Source organism: Molossus molossus, unplaced genomic scaffold (genome assembly GCF_014108415.1).
Source record: "Molossus molossus isolate mMolMol1 unplaced genomic scaffold, mMolMol1.p scaffold_m16_p_19, whole genome shotgun sequence".
Lineage (NCBI taxonomy): Eukaryota > Metazoa > Chordata > Mammalia > Chiroptera > Molossidae > Molossus > Molossus molossus.
The window spans coordinates 16,818,969-16,840,724 of NW_023425354.1; the positions used below are offsets into that span (position 1 = coordinate 16,818,969).

Sequence of the window (21,756 nt, forward strand, 5' to 3'; positions counted from 1 at the left end):
ACACAGGAATTCTTTGAAGGACATTTCTTAATTAGCTCACCCGCTCCTGGACATTATGGTTTCCTTCTATAGACAAAGCCTCCACACGATAGATGCACAGAATACAAACGGAGCAGCCAGCTCTCTCTCTGACAGAGTGAGACACTGAAGAAGGAAGACGCACGTGTAAGGGGAAACACCAAAACCACAGATATGGAAACAGTATCCGTGAACCTCTTTCAGCTACATCACAGACATCTTCAGCCTCATCACACATCCTTACAGGCAGCAAGGAGGGAAATGGGGAGGGGAAAATATCTTAAAACTTCGTTTTTAAAAAGTCATCCACAATTTTAGATGAAATCATACATAACTCTAAGGAGAAGAATGTAAAATCTTTAAGAGTGCATCTATTGCTTCTTGGCCTTTGGGCTAAGATCAAGGGAAGAAGGCATGTGTATTTTAAAACTTCAGTCACTAGCAATTAATACAAGGTAAGTGCAGGGGCAAAGGAAATGTAAGTAAAAAGTCAGCAATAACTCTTGAAGATCCAAGAATAATAAAACTCATGTCTGTCTCCATTATAACTGAGCTGCCTTCTTGGAGATCTAATAGATGTAATGAACACATACAAGCAAAGGCATAAAATGGGTTTAACTAGAACTTGCCAAAGATTACAGCTAATTTCGGATAGCGTTTGAAACGAAAATATTTCAACCTAATGCCATTTTTATTTTCATCATCAAAATTAAAGTATTACGGGTGTGAAAAGAATATTCCAAAGCATTTGAATCTCCTGAAAATACTCAGCAATCTACCCAGGGGAGAAATTGTGTTAGTTTCTTGCTGGATCACTGAATGCAGCCATCATTTGGACCAAGAGCAAAAAACAAATGTTCTAGTAATAAAATTCTAGAATTTCAGCAAAGCAAGTCTCTTACGCAAACAATAATTTTTAAACATCTAAAACAATCAAATATGCCCAGTCGATGTGGCTCCATGGCTGGGCATCAACCCATGCACCAAAACATCACCGGTTCAATTCCGGTCAGGGCACATGCCCAGGTAGTGGGCCTGATCCGGAGGTAGGGGTGCATGCACGAGGTGGCCAATCAATGTTCTCTCTCATGGATGTTTCTAGCTCTCTCTGCCTCTCACTTCCTCTCTCTCAAAATCAATAAAGAAAAAAAATTAAATAAATAAATAAAACAATCAAATACACCACCTTTCCGACTTTATTCCTCAGTGTCTCAGCATTGCCCCTACATGGATAATTTACTCTATTACTTAACAATCAAGTCAAGAGAAAAATACCAAATGGCTTACTAGATGTTCATAAATGTTGAAGTAACACTGAAATATAAGTTCACCTCCCGCAGAGTAACTTTGACCTTCTACAAGTCACACAGCTGAGGTATACCAGTAATCTTTTACACTATACTGTGAAAGTAGATATCCCTACACTTTCTATGTATTCAACACCAGGAATTTATTCAATCTGAAACCAGGGTCTCTGAGCCCTAAGACATTCACTGGGGTTAAGCTTAGGCTGGTGGTTTTGTCAAAGCCAAGATGTCTCAAGTTGTGTTATTTACATTTCAACAAATTGGAACAGAATCCAAAACTCAGTTCCCCAGGTACATACATCTGTCCAACTCCCAGCGCTCAGGAGCTCCCTGCGGCCCCCACGCCAGCCCAGACCCAGCGCAGCCGGTCACCCCGAGTTCTCCTGCCCGCCCATTCGGTCACCCCGAGTTCTGCCTGCCCATTCGGTCACCCCGAAGTTCTCCTGCCTGCCCATTCGGTCACCCCGAGTTCTGCCCGCCCATTCGGTCACCCCGAAGTTCTCCTGCCCGCCCATTCGGTCACCCCGAGTTCTCCTGCCCGCCCATTCGGTCACCCCGAGTTCTCCTGCCCGCGCCATTCAGAAGGTCACCAGGTTCCCAGGTCATGCACACTGTGGTGCCACTGTTCCCAGACAAAGTGAAAGAGAACCGGTGATGCCATTGTCAATTCTCTTTTTTTTCCCTAAGGCTGCAAATTAGATTTTTATCATGTTTCAGACTAGATTGCCCACCACCTAAGGATCTAAAACATGGAAGGGAAAAAACAGATGGCCCCCTTGGTGGACTCAAAGAAAACAAACCAACCAGAACAGCTACAACTACAACAAAACAAAACCCACCACTGTCCACAGAGCATGTAGGCTGTTGCACTGAAAAGAAACTGAGTTCAGCATTTCGAACAAAAAGAATGCCCCTGCTCTTTAGAAACTGCTCACATCTGCCGTGCACACACGTTGTCTTTGACAGGTACATGCACTGTCACCTAACCAAGAACTTAGGCTGCTGGCGGCTAACATCTGGCTTGTGGAAGCAACGGGGTCAAGGGATGTGAAGATAGGCTCTGAACCAGGCAAGAGCTCAGTCTTCCATCCCTTCATACACACTCACTAGTGATGTGACTTTTGAGTACGTTACTGAATCTGTTTTCGTGTTTGCATTCACCAACCAAGAAAGAAGCCAAGAGGAGGTCAGCTTCCCAGGTCTGAAGTCAGTATTAAGTCAGATCATAATCTTTGGCATCGACTAGTTCAGTACATAACACAGCTGCTCTGGGAATTACTCTGCAAGACGAAGAAAACCACAAAAATAATGTCACTAATAATAGCTGTTAGTAAACCAAGTCTTTCTTATTGAAAACAGCTTTGTAGAGATATAATTAATACATCATACAGAGCATCCATTTGAAGTGCACAACTCAAGTGAATCAAGTCTTTTACTATGCAATTCAACATTGACTAGGTGTCTATGATGGGCCAGGGACTATGCAAGATGCTAGGGCAGTGGTTCTTAAATGGGGACAATTTTGTCCACCAGAGGACATTTGGCAATGTTTGCAGGCTTTCTGGTCACGATTGGGGGAGGGGGAGCAGTTAGAATTTAATGGGTAGAGGTTGGGGATGCTGCTAAACACCCTACACTGCACTAGACCGCTCCCACAGTGGAGAATTGTCCAGTCCAGCCCTGGACGGTTTGGCTCAGCGGTTAGAGCGCTGGCCCGAAGATCAAATGGTCTCGGGTTTGATTTCAGGTCTAGGGCATGTACCTGGGTTGCAGGTTCGATCTTTGACCCAGGTTGGGGCTCGTGCAGGAGGCAGCCAATCAGTGTGTCTCTCTCAAATGGATGGTTCTCTCTCTCCCCATCCCTCCTTGCCACTCTCTTTAAAAACTTCCCAGGGGTTCTCAGGATGGAAAGGAATGATTTCATGTAAAGGGAATGACATGGGAAAACACCTAGATCTGTAGAAGGCAGGAGGGAGCCTAGGAAGTTGTAGGAGTTCAGAGTGGTTAGCTCAGAGTGGGGAGAAGCAAGCTGTTCAGCAGAGAGGAGCAGAGATGATGAAGCAGACAGATGCGCAGGAGCCCGGTCAGAAAGGATTTCTGTGCCATGCTAGGACCAAGTTTGGACTTGATCTCCTTGTCAGAGGCCGACAAATTGTCTGTAACGAGTCAGAGGGGAAGCATCAGTAGGCCATAGGGTCTGAGTTCTGACTACTCAATGTGATCACAGGGACAACCCCACGGACAACACAGAAACGAAGGCACGCAGCTGCGGTCCATTGCAACGTTCTTTACGGGCACTAACACCTGAACTTCAGATACTTTTCAGGTTTCATAAAATAGTCTTCTTTTGATTTTAAAACTGTGAAAACCATTCTTAATCTGTGGGCTATCCATAAACAGATGGTGATAGGACTTTGCAAGCCCTGCTATCGCCAATTCACAGGGCTTCAAGGTGACAAGGTCGCTGGCCGGCTACGAAGCAGAACAGGTCATGTCTCCCCAACTCGGGGAGAACAGGCCATCATCTAGCTATTCCTGCTGAAGAACCAACAGACCTGGGCCTCCACTTTGCCAATGGCTCGTATCACTTACAATAAGGTGGTTTGCTAACTAAAGGAACAAAAATCTCAGTTCAGGCTACTGTGGTGAAGTGACATTTACCTAATGCAGCTACAAATTTAATCATAATTAGTGGGCACTCGACACTAATATAATCTGATTATTGTGGCAAAGTCGTCCTTAAACTAGGTCCCCAGTACTAACAAAGTGTGTCCTTGAATTAAGGAAATTAGAGCTAAGTGGCTAAACGAACCAGGTGTGGAGAAACACCCCCGCATTTATAATCATCTGTTACGACGAAGATACAGTGTCAACACGAGAAGTGCTTGGCTCACAGGTGTTCCCATGGTCTCAGACAGTCCTAACATTCCCCCAAGTCAGATTTGGGAAACTTCGAACTACTGGAAACTTCTCACCTTTCATAAGACACTATTTTCAAGAGAGAAGTCTAAAAACATGAATTCAAATCATAAAGAAAAAAAGATCACTTTTACTAATTTTTAAAAAATGTTTTATTTTAAAAATCGTGTAAGAAGATAAAGATAGTCATCTGGAGAAACTTTTCTTTTTTTATTTATTTATTTTTTTTTTTTATCCTCACCCGAGGATATTTTTCCATTTTTTGTACAGATAGAGTGTGAAGGAGAGAGAGGAAGGGAAGAGAGAGAGAAACATTGATGTGAAAGGGACACATCGAGTGGCTGCCACCCGCACAACCAACCAGGGCAGGGAACAAACTGCAACCGAAGTACGTGCCCTTAGCGGGAACCGAACCCGGGTCTCTCCGGACCGCAGGCCGAAGCTCTAACCGCTGAGCCAAACTGGCCAGGGCTGGAGAAACTTTTCTTTAAAAAACGTGTTGCTTCGCCCTGAACAGTTTGGCTCAGCAGTTAGAGCATCGGCCCGTGGACCAGAGAGACCGGGGTTCGGTTCCCACTAAGGGCATGTACCTCGGCCTGGGTTGGGGTTGTGCGGGTGGCAGCCAGTTGATGTGTGTCTCTCTCATGTTGATGTTTCTCTCTCTCTCTTCCCCCCTCTCTCCCTCCTGCTCTATCTGAAGATAAATGTGGGAATGTCCTTGCGTGAGGGTTTAAAAAACAAAACAAAAAACTTGTTGCTTCATGATTCCCCTTTGTATTACCTCTAAGAGCCACAATAGTATTCTATGATGGCCCTTTGAAATCTAAAGCCCTTTGAAATCTAAGTGAAGTCTTTAATGTCTTCGATGTGGCTAACTCTTTATGAGTAATTATGATATTTCTTTGGGATAATAAACATATGACAAAAGAACTGTTTTGAGGATTAAATGATCTGTTTTTAATTAATTTTAAATTTTTATTTTAAAACTTTTTTTTTTCTTTATTGATTTTAGATAGAAAAAAGGGAGAGAGAGATAGAAACATTGGTGAGAGAGAAGAACATCAACTGGCCGCCTCCTACGCGCCCCCCACTGGGGATCAGACCCACAACCTGGCATGTGCCCGACCGGGAATCAAACTGGTGACCTCTTGGTGCATGGGTCACTGCTCAACAACTGAGCCACACCAGCCAGGTGATCTGTTTGTAAATTAATCGCACAGTGTCTGGTATACAGAATGTGCTCAATTGATGTTAAGTATCATTAACTTGAAATGTCATTATCATCACTATTTCAGTTTCTCTCTACATGTCTCACCGTCATTGAGTCCTCCCAACTTTACAATACTCTTCCACAGTTCAAGAACCAAAAGAACCTAGAAATTGCATGGTCCAACTCTCACATCCTGTACATGAACTGATGACTGAGACACATAGCAAGACAGCAGAGCCTGGTATAAAGAGCGAGCCAGGGCTGTGGAGTTGGACATGCCTGGTTAACCAGCCTGTCAGCTGGGTTGATTCCGCCAAAACCTCAATTTTCTAATTTATAAAATAGGGATTAAATGAAATAACACTCATAAAGTACCGAGCACAGAGCCTAACACATTTTTCATACAGTTTCTGAGCTGCACTGTTTATTCTGTTGCTTGAACCCTGAGTGACAGCGTGCCTCTGCAACTATGGGGTTTCCCCTAAACCCCGACTACACGGCAAGCACAGAAAGAGACGAACGCAGTTTTGGAGAACTGACATTCCGCAAAATGCGCGAGAAAATGAAGTGTTCCAAAGGGTATGCATTTCAAGTTATTGCATGTTATTTGTGAATTTCTGTAACACATACTTTTGAAAAATCAATGAATTTTTCACTATTATTATTGATCTTAATCTTCCTATTATGCAATTATATTTCCTTTGTTCACCTTCTGAGGAAGTGTGTGTAAACCAGTCCCGGCTGTTGTGGCCTTGACGCCTAGCGACCATGCTGGCCAGCCGCACAGGCCCGCAGCAGACGACCCAAAACACTTCTTTCCAAATCAAAAAGTCTGCCTCTCACTTTCTGTGGGTGATTCCTTCAGCAGGATCTCCCTCAATTTCAAATTACTTTATAATCTTCCAATGCTTCAGTCCCTCCAACTCTGTTCCACAGATCCTGGGAATACATATGAGAAAACCGTGCTAAATACGTCTGTGAGATACTTTGTTGAAGTTTATACAAGAAGAAACAAAAGGTGGTGTTTTTACAGATTCCGGGCAGTTGTAGGCCCATGAACGTCACAGAAAGAAGCCTTCCAATTCATTTGCTTCAAAGGCTAAGGAAATAGCCTATTTCCTCTTCCCTCTTTTCTATCTGGTTTCTCTGATGTGTTCCCAGATACTCAAGAAAGATTCAGATATCCATGAAATCTTAATATGCCTTTCTGAAGCCAGGAAAAAATAAAGAGCCGTATGCCAATAGTTAAGACAGGAAGAGTCCATCAATACTTGAGGGGAAATTTCGTTCAGTCTTGGAAATTACTGAGAGTCTTTCTTCCCCAGTTAACAGGGAAGTAATGTCAAATGGCTCAAATTTGCATGGAATTCTAATACCCTGGAGCATGCTCCTGAAGTAATCCTACAAACTTGGCAATTCATCTGTTTCCAGACAAGCTGCTGCAATTTCGGGCCTTGCCTACAGCCCTTGTACTTGACATCAGTTAGCCTAGACTCAGCCTTTGACCTTGCCTTTATAGTTGGAGGAGAGTTCAGAAGACCAAACGTCAGTACAAAAAACCTAAGTGTGAAAGGCTCTACCCAAGTCTTCTCTCAATGAGTACTCTTTAATCTTTAATCTCTTTGATCCATATGCTCTTCAGAAAGGGGTAACTTCGAATTCTCCCTGTTATCTGAAATGCATTAAGCTCATAATTTGTTGTTGCTTTTGTTACTTGTTTTTTTTTAGTTTTTTTTTTTTCCCTTTATTGATTTTAGAGAGAGGAAATGAGAGGGGGAGAGAGATAGAAACATGGATGAGAGAAAACACTGAATGGCCGTCTCCTGCATGCCCCCCACTGGGGATCAGGCCCACAACCTGGGCATGTGCCCTGACCGGGAATCAAACCGGAGAGCTCTTGGTGCATGGGTCGATGCTCAACCACTGAGCCACACCGGTGGGACTTGTTACTTGTTTTTGTTTTGCCTCAAGTCAGAAGCACAAGTGCCAGGAAGGCCATAAGGATAACTTCTCGGTATCAGGTTTGTTCATCGGAGTGGATTAGATTTCCATTTTCCGTTCATTTTGGATATTTGACAAGATTCTTCAAGTACACTGAGACCTTTTCCACAAAAAGAAAACCCACCTGATTGGATCAGAAACTACTACCTGCTTCTGGAAATCAAAGATTTCAGTAGGTCAGATGAATCGGAGGTGGTAGCACTTTCTGAACTTGCAGGGATTCTTCGATATGTTCGTGCAAATCTGTGCAGCATTGCTGGGGGCTTCTGGTTCTAGTCCTGCCTCCTCAGCACTAACAAAGCATGTAGCACACTAACCAGGTACATGCACCGTGGTTTGCTCCTGCTCAACAAATACTTCATCCATAACTTCCATAGTCCTTTTCTTTCTCCATCCATTTGAATATGATATTCTGAACATTGAATGTCCTTCAGAGACTCATTGTATAAGCCTGTCACAAACAATCTATATCTTTAGCATTAAGTCCAAAGTTAGGGAATCTTCTGAAAGAAGACAGTTTTGGTGAGGTTTGAGCAGGGCCGTGGATAACAGCTCACGGAGCCAGAGATGTCAGGACTACTGGCGGGCAGATGGCCAAACACCCAGACCAAGCCATGGCAGTCGACTCAAGTGATGTCAGAATGGTGTCCTTACTATGGACGTACACTAGAGTTGAAACTTTTGACCGAGTTGTGACTATAATTACCAAGTGAGTGGGAATTTGTTTTTTTCTCCTGGCATTCTGTCTTGTGAAAACAAGAGGAAAGGAAAGCGATTATAGGCACCTACCATCAAATTCAGTAAAAATCACTGGGCGGGAGGGGGAGTGGGTTGAACAGAAGTGTGATTTAATGATCTGAGAAATTAGGCAAAAGTGTCAAGTCTGAAGAATTTAAAAATGGCTATAGGTCAAAGTATTAAAAACTTCTTTGGGGATGGAGTGGCTATGAGGGGAACCTGGTGAGGAATCCGCCAGGGGTTAATTGCAACCCTGCATGAAAAGCAGTTAACAAGTGAGAATTAGAACACCCAGGAGGAAAAGAAAAATGTTTCCAGTGCCATGAGAAATAAACAACAAAGGGGAAATATTTCGTTTGGCTACCACCACCTCCTTCTCCAAAGCTCAGAGGAGCTGCGGGGAATGCCAAGCACTGGTTTGCTCTCAACTCCCTCCGAAACATTTGTCTTCATTACCACTCTTTTTAATCAGGGCTCCTTCATGAGTGTTTCTGCTCAGCCCCTGAGGGGCCGCTCTGGTCTGCGATAAATCAGAACCCACACCGCAAGGCACTAATCAGCACTCCCAGGGAAAGGAAAACAGAGGAGCGCAGACCGGTGCGGGAGGGCCCGGGGCCCGGCCTCCAGGAAGAAAGACCTTCATGTTGAAACAAGTTAGAGGAGGTGGAACGGGACTCCACTGCCTAGAATGTGTTTTAAAATCGCAAACAAATTTTTCACACGTAACTCTTAAGAATCGGGCATACAATTTCATTCTCACAATGTAAAACAGATTAGGAGCTGGCTTTCTGAACAGTAATTTGTACCCCAACTTCAGGAGTTTGATACGTACTTAGTAAGACCAAGGAGGGGGAGAAATATTTAAAACACTCAAAGTCAGAAACTGTCCTTATTTCAGTGATGTCATGAAGATGTAAAACCAAAAATTCCAGGTGAGAACTAATGTCTATGCCAGGGCTGTCACTTTGCTTAAATGTAATTGGTCATAAACTTATAAATACATTATATTTTTTTTCACTAGAAATGATCTTAGAAATAATCTAAGAAAAAGATTAAGTGGACTTGCTATAAGTCAGCATAGTGGGGAGTAGTAGAGGTTACTAGGACCTAGCACTCCAAACATCTTATACAACTGTAGGTCTTACACAAGAGATAAATACTGAAAAGCGCCCCTTACAGAGAGAGAGCAAAGAGAGGGGCGGGATGAGTCGGGAAATGTGGGCTCCACATACTGGTTTACCTTGGCTAAGTCGCCAAACAGTCTGAATCTCAGTTTCTTCACCTGTCGAATGGGATTTACATCTTTCCTGACTAGATTATAGGGTTGGTGCAATTCCCCATACCGTCAAAGTGTTGTTAAATGATTATAAATAAGTTTTCTGAGAGCATTAATGAGCTAAAGAGCTAACAGGATTCAGGCAACACATAGAAGAATCATTTTTCATAGGAAGATAGATGGAAATTATGGCAAATGCTTCCAGGACCCTTGGATACGAGTTTACATATGAAATCGGCCCTATGATATACAATCAGACCACAGCCTGGCGAGCAAATTAACGCAGAGAGTTGAGTTCATGACTCCCAAAACTGATGCTAACTTTTCTGTGACAAACAGAAAACCTACCTTATATCTACCTGCCCAGACAGAGTGTGCATGGCATGACTCCAGAGAGAAGCCATGGCTGACACTCAGCCCCATCCATGATGGACACAGATCAGGACAACGCTGCGGCCGAGGCGCCACAGCCTGCCGCTGCGTCAGCTCTGCTGCCGTTGTGTTGCTTGTTGACTGTGAACGCTGAGGGCGTGGTCAGGTCATCTCACGAGGGCCGACAGACAGGGACCTCGTCCTCGCGAGGGGCAGAGTCACATCTAACTGAAAACACGAGTTTCCTGCACTCCGGTTTTGTGAAAATATAACTGTAAGACATAACTACAGAAGGAGCATCCATCAAAGTGCTGAACGCTTCCTGACTCTGACTGCATCAAACAGCCTCCTGCTTTTCCCGTGTCAGCCAGAACCCTCGCCTGTCTCTGACCTCATGAAGAAAAACTCTCGTGAGACCTCAGGAGAAATGTTTCTGGATGCTGACGTTAGGAGCCCAGATCTGAACTTGGAGCCTGACTCAACTGACAAGGTCCATGCGCTAGGGGGCAGCTGCCTATAGACGGGGCTGCACAGGACACAGGGCTAGAATCGCGAATCTTCAGTCCAAATCCTGAGACCTCATATTGTACATGGGAAACCCTCAAGGGTTTGTGAAAACCGGACCGATGGCGTATAAGCAGTATTTGAGGAAGAAGATGTGACCAGAGTTGTGCAGGATAAACTGGGGGAGGAGGCAGGGTCAGAGAGACTATTTGTGGGACCAATTTGGACGCTGCTGCAGTGTTCAAGGCAAGGGGTCATCAAAAATCAGTTTTGTGGTTATTCTGATAAATGGGGTTCCTTGGGGTGTATTGATTATTCTTTTGGATACAAGAGAATTAAGGATAGTAACACAATTGAACCAGGTGAGTTTCTCCAAGTTCATTAGGAAGATATATTTTTAATTGTTGGTTTTTAAGGAGCTCTGGAAGTTAGAAGTGAGAGAAATAGTTATGCAATTATTGTTAAGTATTAGTATTTGAAAGAGCTTTAGATTAAAAAGGTGTTTATAGCACACTTAGAGTCAGCCATATACACTCAGGACAGTTGCGTGTGGGTGTGTCAGCCGTTCACCTAACATGTGACCAGAACACTGGACGGTGGCTGTCAGGGAATCTTCCATGGGCTCCGTCGGCCGCCAGCTGCCTGAGCCACAGAAGCCGTATGGTGACATGCTGTGGAAGACAACACTGTCTTTACAAACAGCAACAAACCGAGGATCACTTAGGGTCTAGAGAAAAGTGTTGACAGCATTTGTTAAATGCAGGTATGGATATAATTTAATGATCTGCTGTGACAAACGAGGACGTCTGCCACACACAAAAACAGCTTCAGCAGACCTTGGAGAGGGGCTCTCCAGAGACACAGCGCAGACTGTCGTTTTTAGAGACGGGCACAGAGACGCTGGGGGGAACGGAGGTGGTCAGACAGGCTCTGAAACCGAGGACCTCAACTCCCTACGCGGGACGCCAGGTTCCTCCCACGTCACCCGCAAGAGCAGCAGGCTCATCTGAGGGCTCATCTGCGGTTCCCCGGGTGCTCCAAGGAGACTCGGAGCCCTGGAAGTTGAAAATCAAGTCTGGCTGCTACGAAGCAGCCCCTCCCGGACAGATTCCCAATCCTGACAAACACCCACCCACTGGCAGGCCTGGGAGACACATGGCGACCAGAGCAAGTTGTCAAAACGTATCATTATAAAACGTCCATCTTCCAAAAGTACAACCTTTGCTCGGTGCAGTGTTTTCCTTGGGAGACAGCTCTGCTGGGAGTGATGGGAGGTGGTCAGGATGGATGGGCCCAGCTCTTGCAGGCTGTGCTAACAATCATGTTAACAATGTGAAGAACGACGGTGGAATGTTTGACCAAAAACAAAAAACAGTAACAACTAAATTCATTAATCAAGTTCCTCTACTTCCAAGTATCGCATCATTTCTAGCATGCCTCTTGAGAAGGAAAACAGCACACGAGTTAGACGGCTGTCCTTTAATTTCCTCTGGAGTCTCTACCCCCCGGCGCCCAGCCTCCCGCTGCATGGCCTGGGCTACATATAAAGTTCACAGCTCTTTGCCTGATCTCCTGATCCGCTATCAAAACAGCTCTTTCAAATGTGTTTCCTGTCTGTTCTGCGACTGCGTGAGTGTTTCCTTGGCCGGACCAGCTGCCAAATTAAGTCCCTTTGGTAGGGAACTGCCGAGAATTCAGTGTAGCCCCGTCTCCCTCCACCTTAGGCTTGACATCGGAAGTGACTTAGGAAGTACTCTAATAGTTACCAAACTTTTGGAAACTGATTTAACTTTTCTGGGCTAAACATGTGTTTAGGAGAGACTGCATCACTAATCATCACTTGACCTTGTGACAGACCAAAAGTTGCTGATTCTTTTTCCTAAAAAAATAGAAAGCAAAAACAAAACAAGACAAAAAAGCACCCAACTTTTACCAACTCGCACAATGATGTAAATGCAAAACCACGCTGCGAGCTGACTGCAAACATGCTGACTTCCAGATGTTTGACAAGACAGGGTAGAAACCCCAAAAAAAGAAAGAAAAAGGAAAAAAACGGTTAAGAGTTTCCGTCACAAACTCTGCTGGGTTACTGGCTTTCTGGGGATTTTACGTAGCGATTTAGAAGAGAAAGGTCTGTCGAATTCCAATCCATCAATTATGAGTTAAGGGAACTTTGTCTCAGAAAGCACAGAAAACTTCCCAAATGTATTATTATTATTATTACTGTGATCTGCTTGGACATATATTTATTGTTGCCCCCCCCCATCCAGTTAAATAAACTTGTACACCAATCCAACAAGATAGGAATCTTGAACAGAGCCGTGCACATCCCACTAAATATCCCCTCTGTTTATCAGCCGCAGATAAAATCTGATTTAAGTCAAAACATAATACTGCTCAGGCTGTCCCTGCTGCAGGGACTTCTTTCTTATGTACTCATCCTTGACTCTCACTATTCCTGGTGGAAGTCTTCCAAAAATAACTAGATTTAGTTGTCAGATTTACAGTATCAAGGAATCTCTAAAATGAATGGGTTCTTTAAAAGGAAAGCCAAACTCTGGGTAATTACATTCAAATTCCTTAATCACATTTTCTGAGCTCAATGGGAATCCTGGTGTTTCTTCCCTGAGCACCGTCTGCAGAACTGCACACCAGCAGGGCAGATTCCTCCTTCACAGGGGCACTCACAGAAGCTCCCCTTGGGCGAAGCGTCCGTTTCAAGTGCATGCTTCTTAAGGTTTCTCTTTCATTCGGGTAAAGTATGTGTGTACACATCCATCTACCTATATATCATCTCCCTCACTTTTATACCCCCACCTCGCCCACCTCCAAAAAAGAAAAAAATAAATAAATTTTGAGCACCTCAGGAATATCTGCAAGAATGTGTTTTACCCGACGGTAGGCATTACGCAGTTCTGTAACATGGGCTTCTCCCTCCCTCTGGGCACACAGGAGACTGTCCTTGCCCGTCCCCTTGACGTTAGAGCCCAGCTGTGCCCAACAGGACTTCCCAGGACAAGGGAAACGCTCTCCATTTCGCTTTGTCCAATACGGTAGACTTACAATGTGGCCCGTGCGACTGACAAGCTGAATTACCGATGTTATTTCCTTTTCATTCGTTTAAATTTAGGTAAGCCAACGTGGCCGGTGGCTACCATATTGGACGGCACAGCCCTAGACACAGTTCAGGCATGGCAAGCAGAAGTGACCGTGTGAGCCCTCCAGTGTCCCTGTTCCCTGCATGGTCACCTGCAATAGCGGCATGGCGAAGCCTTAGTGAACCGCGGTCCCCACGTGGAGACACACAAAACCCTGCAACGGGACAATTTGGCCAGAAAAATCATAAAATGTGCAAGTAGAAAAAATTGAGCAAGCACCTATTTGTGAAGACACTCTGGGTCAAACAGAAGGTGTGAAGGTGTGCGGACGCGCCTCCTGCACCAGGGCAGGTGGCCTGCAGGTCCCGAAGGTGGCCTAACAGGACCGCCGTGCGCGAGCGAGGCCAACGCAGGGCGCGGTGCTAGCCGCTGGGAAAACCAACTCCACGAGACCTCCTAACTGATTTTATGTTCCTGTTGCCATGGAAGACATTCCTGTGTTCAAAGCAGTAAAGATCTGTTTGTTAGCAATATTTTTCCCACAGAGAGAAAAATCCCCTAGCTGTGAAAGAGTTAAAAGAGACCAAAATTAGACACAGTTCATGTTAAAGGTTAGAAGAATAATCAGTCATTTGAAAAACACTACATAAACATTTTTCCGGATGCAATTTTCAGTCCAAGGATACATTTCCCAGTAGAAATCAGCAGCTAAAAAGGAAATCATTTCGTCTCCATAAGTGCCAAATTGTATCCTGATTTTTCCTGGTCTGGCTCAGCTTTCAAAACTAGTGGTTCAACTTCTGCAATCTTTCACCCAATGACTATGTAAACACATCTTTATAAGACAGACATAATCCTTGGGTGGGCCAATTTATGTTGGATTATGAAAATACTTAAAATACAAAATCGTATAATGATTGTTGTCCTTTGGTTTTTCACTAAAAGGAAAGAAAAATCCAGTTAACATAGGCTTCATGTGAAGATAATACGACACATATACGTTGCTTTCTCCTTTTCCAATCTTTGGAAATAAATATCACTGACAATTCAGTAAAGGCTTGCCTCCTATTTTGGCAAGTTGATATGTAAATTAAGAATCTGCAAATACACCTCTGACATACTCACATCATATACCACACAACTGGAATGAATTCAACTGCTCACACGAGGCCAGGAAAAATTCTCACCCTTGGAAGTACTTTGGATCTTCTGTGTTCGGTCAGAGGTTATAGAAACATTAGTTTTAAGGATAAAGTAATCTTAAGTAAAAACCAAAATTCATTCAGAATTTATTACTGCCTCCGATGCATATATATCTCGCGTTCTTCAGAACTCTCCATAACACAATTCCAGCAGAATCTCTCTGGCTACGAAAACCCATAAATTTTACATCTTCACAGAAAGGTAAACTCTTTCACGTCTCCCTTGAAATTCTAGGCTTTAACAGTCGACTACAAAATACATCATGAAAAGCCCACCTTCCACATTTAGCATGGAGAGGAGGAAGAATTTAAACTTCTCCGATGGATAAAGTGATGTAAAAGAAGACAGTTCGGGAGACTTTGGAGAGTGCAGAGTAAACTACAGCGGAAAAGTTTGGGTGAACGTTAAGAGTTTTTACATCTGTGTCTACACGACCATGTCTGGGGAATAATGTGTCTAAAATCCCTTCACAGGAAAATGTGGTAAGGTATTCCCTCTTTCAGGAACTGAGCCTCCAGACTTACAATCACAGACATTTCATTTCATCTTAGGTTGTTGGGAATTACATCAAATAGTCATGATTATATGCAGAAAATGATTCTTAGCTATATTATTAAAAGTTATAACAAAGCAAAGAACTGAAAGAAGCTTAATTCTACACTTTTCTTTTAATTTATTAGTATAAGCCTATGAATAATTTTCTCATGGCTGCATTAGTCCTTCATCCTTGCTCTGGAGAAAACAAGCAAGTATGTCGCGGAAGCAGCACGAACAGACTATAGCAATGAACACGGCACAAAGCGCATTTTCTGTCACGCGCTAGAAGCAGCTGATCAATGGTACACTTTCGAAATGCACAACATTTTAACTCAGTGCAAGGACATGTCAGGATTGCAGGTTCCTGTTCAAATGACTGCTTCTGCCCCAACCAGCATGGAGTGTTTAATGAAATACTTTCCTTTAAACTCTAATTTGAAAGACATACAATTTTTAACCTCTTTGTGAAAATATTAAAAATCTTTAACTCTTCTCAAAACATATACTTATATAGGTATTCGAAACAAAAAATTGAAGGTTGATTATTTAAACCTAGCTTTTCAATGGAAATATTTTGCATTCCTTTCTGATTTAAAACACCCTCCAATGAAAGCCACCATTATTTATAAGTGAAGAAAGAAAAGGGAATCTGTCTTCCTTCTTCCCACTCCTCACTTTGCCATTGTCACCTGTATCTATTTCCAGGAAGCCAATATTCATTAGGGTTAATCTGCCTACTAAATGAATAAACAAAGGATTTCTCTGTCACTAAGAGGCCAGGTGAGCCGATAGCATCTTCTAACACAGAAAATCATCTGTACCATACAGCTCAGGAAATTACCTGCTGCAACCCCACACCTGGGATCATTTGGCAGGCAGATCTCTAATGTTGAGTAATATATGGAAAATGGACTATAACCATTTTTTCAAAGGACTGAAAATCTCCCATATTTAGAACAGAACATTTTTATGTAATCAACTATATAACTCACAAGAAAAACTACTTTAAAAAAAAAATCAAGAAAACCAAAAAGATACTTTTCCATATTTTTCCCCTAAAAAACCCAAGGTAGATATAAAAAATAATGCCAAAGTACCAACATGCAGTGAAATGAGAACTGATACAGCAATAACAGTATTTCTGTGGATCACACGATCCTAATAGAACAGTTCTAGAATAGAATGCAGTCGACAAACTAAGTAAGAAAGATAGATGGTTACAGACTGATATAAATTCAGAGCAAGTAATGCTACCTGCCTTGGTGGTTCATTGAAACGTCAGGAAAAGAACCAAGTATCTGTTACTATACCAAACTGATAATAGTGCCTCCCTGGGTTTCCCTGTGAGGAACAGACTTCGCTTCCCGATAAGTCATTTTTCCAGCAAAATAATCCAACAGGAACCCATTGGTGGTAAATAAACAAACACCAAATAAAAATAGGAGAGATGAGGTCAGAGATATATGACTTCCCTCCAAAGGTGGGGGGAAAAGAAATACATCCTAGATGCTAGTCCTAAAATACACCTGACAGCCTGGAAACCATGAGGTACAAGCAGACACAAGAACTGGCGGACAGACACAGACACAGCAACAACAAAACTCCTTTTCAAACACAGAAACAGAGCGACCAGGGAATGTCACCTCGAGCTAGTTGTGACACAGAACAAAATGAGACCAAATCCATCAGCTTGTGCATCAGAAAGAACCAACCAACGTGCCTCCGTTGACACGGGGGCCATTAAGTAGCCACAACTGGGGCTATCTTTATTCAGCTTTTAATAATATACTTGCAGAGAAAAGAAGCCAACTACCAGGGAGAATGTCTCTCATTCTCTAGAGCAGCGGTTCTCAACCTGTGGGTCACAACCCCTTTGGGGTCGAACGACCCTTTCACAGGGGTCGCCTAAGACCATCGGAAACACATATTTCCTATGGTGATTCATAACAGCAGTAAAATTACAGTTATGAAGTAGCAACCAAAATAATTTTATGGGTGGGGGTCACCACAACACGAGGAACTGTACTAAAGGGTCGCGGCGTAGGAAGGTTGAGAACCGCTGCCCCAGAGGGACTGGAGACTGGAGAACAAAGAGACTTGGGGAAAGGGTTAGTCAATGTCTGATGTGTGCCTACTGCGTGTCAAACCCACACGGGACAGGACTGCGGTTGCTCGGTCCTGGGGATTAAATAAAAGGTACGGTCTTCGTACACAGTGCGTGTTATCTTCATTATTATACTTGAATTTCGTAGCATCACAGGGCTCCTTGCCTGTTTTATACTGAAGATATCACACCCAGATCAGATACAGAAAACTGTCGGGAGGGTGTCCTGTGGGGGAATGGTGCCATCACTGGGCAGGGAGCGACAATGAGGGACCCTGGCCATGGACACTGCACCCCAGGAAATGCAGAGCAGAGAATCTAAGATGGACGCAAAACGTGGGCTCTTTGGGGCCAGGTTTGTCTCTGTTGGGCCAGGTTTTCAGAAATCTGCCATTTCAACCTAAATGGAAGTAAAAACAAACTGTACGCGACTCCCAATAGCCATCAGCTTATATCGTATTGACAACAGATGCTACCTATAAGCATGTCGTCCAGACATATTTCAGGATTTATTCTTGCTGAGAAGGTTTTTTGGTGCCTGTCAGTTTAGGGAAATGTATATGATTTCCCTTTCAAGATCCTACAAAAACATATGGGAGCAAGATAATGTTTGTCCTGACCTGCCAACATCCTGGGGCGCTCCTCTCGGATTCGCACCGCATTCCTGGGGCCGAGCGCCCCGCGCCTGTGCACCAGCAGATGTGTGAAAACGCGTGTCCGCAGAGACCTCCCCCGAGCCCGCACAGCCGAGGAAGCGCCTCGCAACTGTCACTCCCGCCAAAGGCTGGGGGATACTGCCAAGATCAGTACACCTTCATTTAAGCCGGTGTCTGGACAGAAAAATTCAACTGACGGGTGTTATTTGGCTCCGAACCAAGAGGAGGCCGAGCGAATGTGAGGCAGATTTCAGGAGGCCTCCCATGTTCCAGTCCTCAAACTCTATGGAAGGCTCGGGCACATTTCTCTGCACTCAAGTGACAATCTCCAGCAATGAAATGTTCCCATCTCCAGCACATCACTGCAAGAGGCATGTGTATCATTTTAGTTGTGATGAAAATGGGGGTGTCTTTGTTCAACAGTGTACTGAGTTCACCATTTAGGTTGTGGCAGAAAAATATGCTGAAAACATTAAGGAAACCAAATTACCTCTGCATACTTTCTTTAACATTTCCTTTTGAATAGAGAAAGACTCAGACATAGAGAACAGGCTGACAGCTGCTGGAGGGGGGCGGGGGAGTTGGGGGCCTGAGGCTGCGAGTGGAGGGATTGAGAAAAAAAGGAAGAAAAAAAAAACCCCTCATGGACACAATGTGGTGATTGCAGGGGGAGGGAAGGGGGTACAGAAGGATAAATGGTGATGGAAAGAGAATTGACGTGGGGTGGTGAACACACAATACAGTGTACATATGATATGTTATGGAATTGTATACCTAAAACCTGTATGATTTTGTTAACCAGTGTCACCCTAATAAATTCAATTAAAAGGAAATATATTTTAAAAATTCCTTTTGTAAAAGTAATATATTTTTGAGCCTTGTAACAGTAACACAAGCTTACTGTAAAATACTTTGGAAAAACATCAAAGACAAAAATAAAAACTGCCCATAATCCCATCATTCAGAGAGGTTAGCCAACTGTTTACATTTTGGTTTGTTTCCTTCTAATTTCTTTAAAACACACACACACACACACACACACACACAACATTGTGTATACGCATAACTACATTGTTCTTATGTAAAACTTAAACAGTTTTGTATCCTTCTGTGTTTATAACGGCAAAATGAAAAGCAGTGGTCACAATCTTAGATAAAAAGAATTAAGCAAGGAAAAAGAGAACCCCTATAAATGTTCAAAAAGGATGCCTATGTATATTATATTCTACAATAATATCACATAATAAAAAATTGATATTATATAGCAAAACTACATAATATAAGGAGAAATAGAGAAAAATATTAACACCATGAGATTTTAATTCCCATTCCTAAGTCCATGATAGATGTTTATGTATGTTTGCATGTGCGCATGCGCGCACGCACACGGCATCAGAAGACACACAACTATCATTAATGAAGTAAATTGATAAAAACATAATTTATATCCTGAAATCAGAGGCTACACTTTTTCAGGTGCCAATAACATAAAGTCACAAAAAGTAAGTATTTTTGACAAACAAAATTTGATCTAAACAATCTTCTAAAAGTAATTAACATGTTACAGGAAGTTTTAGCAGCAAAAGCACACGACGGTGATGCAATCAGCAGCATCCTATTGGGGAGAGGGGAATACTGCAGGGTCAATGGCCTAGTTTCTTCAACACCTGCAAAGAGGCAACAAATGGAGATAGAAGAGAATCCTACATATTAAGAGTCTTATGAAATATACCCACCAATTGCAATGTATGGGTCTTACTCAGAACATGACTTTCTAAAATGAGATAATGAGGAAATGTAACATGGACTAGAAATATGATATCAAAGAAGTATTGATCATCTCTTTCAGCATGATAATACTTTGCTTTTTAAAATGAGTGCTTATTTTTTAGGGAAAAGCACTGAAATATTGATAGATAAAATAGCATGATGTCTAAAATCTGCTTCAAAATAATCTGATGGGGCAGTGGGGTGAGATATAAAACTAGTTGGGCCATGAGTTATTAACTGTTGACACTACCTGGTTGGTAGGTGTTCATTATGTGATGCTTTCTATTTCTGCATATATTTGAAATATTTTATAATAAAGAGTTAAAGGGAAAAGAGAGTGTGTGTATAGCAAGCATAGATAATTCTTTTGAGGAGCTTTGCTTTAAAGTAAAGAAATGGGCCCTGGCCGGTTTGGCTCAACAGTTAGAGCGTCGGCCCCCAGACGAAAGAGTCTTGGGTTCAATTCTGACCAAGATCAAGTACCTCGGTTGCAGTTCTTCCCCGACGCATGCGAATGGCAGCCAATCGATGTGTCTCTCTCACATTAAGGTTTCTCTCTCCCTCTCTCTCCCTCCCACTCTCTAAAGAGAAATGTAAAATATCCTTGGACGAATTTAAAAAAGGAAAGAAATGGGTCTTTAATGATAGCACTTTTAAAACAGACTTCACTGTTCCTTCATTTTTATTCATCTTCTATTCTGCATACACAAATATCACAAAATGTTAGCAGATGTTGAATCTAGTGAGACTTTAAATATTTTTATCATTATATATTTAAACGTTTTCTGTAAGTTAGAAATTTTTAATAATAAAAAGCTGTGAAGTACCTACTCATTGCCAAGTTAAAAAATTATCTAGCCCAGTAGGTGTGGCTCAGTGGCTGAGCATTGACTCATGCACCAAGAGGTCGCCAATGCCCAGTCAGAGCACATGCCCAGGTTGTGGGCCCAATCCCCAGTGGAGGGCATGCAGGAGGCAGCCAATCAATATTCTCTCTCATCGATGTTTCTCTCTCTCTCTCTCCTTCTCCCTTTCTCTAAAATCAATAAAGGGGAAAAAAATTATCTAAGCAATTTCTGCGGGTTTATACTTTCAAATTTACCAGAAAATAACTGTATCAAGTTAGGAAACATCACATACAAAAAACAGAACTATTCATCGATCTTACATTTGAATTTAGATTTGTACATCTCAAAACAAAATACCAACAAACCAAACTGAATATTACAGTATTTTGATTGGGATTGCATGAAAGTTCTGGATTAATTTTGAAATACTTGCAGTTTTTGTAATACTCAGTTTCCTTATTCAAAAACATGACACATTGTGGATTTATACAAATCATCTTTATCACTAAATATTTTCAGTTTTCAGTGCGTACAACTCTTTTTGAATTTGTCTAGTAGGTCTTCCAGTTTTCACGGGAAGGCCCTAAAAAAAAAATTTCAGTTTTCTTTATGTAGGCTTTCCTTATTTCTTCTTAGGGTCATTCCTAAGTATTTTATGTTTTGTGATACTATCATGAGTGAAATTTCTTTAAAGAATTAGGTCAGCTCATTAGTTTTTATTGATTTATAGAAAGAGTATATATGTTTTGTATGTTTACCATGTATCTGATCAGTATGAGTTCTTTAAAAGTTGATGCTCTTGAATTTTCTATAAAAAAAATATGTTGTCTGCAAAAGATGATTCTGTAATTATATCTCTTCTCTACATTTTATACATTACTGCATTGTCTGGAAATTTCAGAGTAACTGTATAATAATGGTCAGGCTTGACTGTCTTTATCCTGATTTTAGAAGGAAAGTCAATAGGATTCACATTAAATGTGATGCTGGTGTTTGGGTTCAGATAGCTATTCAGCTCTGGCCGGTTTGGCTCAGCGGTTAGAGCATCAGCCCGCGGACCAGAGAGACCCAGGTTCAGTTCCCGCTAAGGGCATGTACCTCTGTTGCAATTTGTCCTCGGCCCCAGTTGGGGTAGTGTGGGCGGCAGCCACTCGATGTGTGTCTCTCACATCAATTTTTCTCTCTCTCTCGTCCT

At 42.6% G+C, this 21,756-nt stretch overlaps 1 protein-coding gene and 1 non-coding gene across 13 annotated transcripts in view; one reads left to right on the plus strand and one right to left on the minus strand.

Annotated features, from left to right (window-relative positions):
• The window catches only part of BCAS3 (BCAS3 microtubule associated cell migration factor), a 517,634-nt gene that overhangs the window by 206,821 nt on the left and 289,057 nt on the right, over window positions 1-21,756 (minus strand). The window lies entirely within an intron of this gene.
• On the plus strand, window positions 21,085-21,147 carry LOC118635124. Its single transcript, XR_004960464.1, has one exon. It is a non-coding gene; the product is annotated as a U7 small nuclear RNA (small nuclear RNA).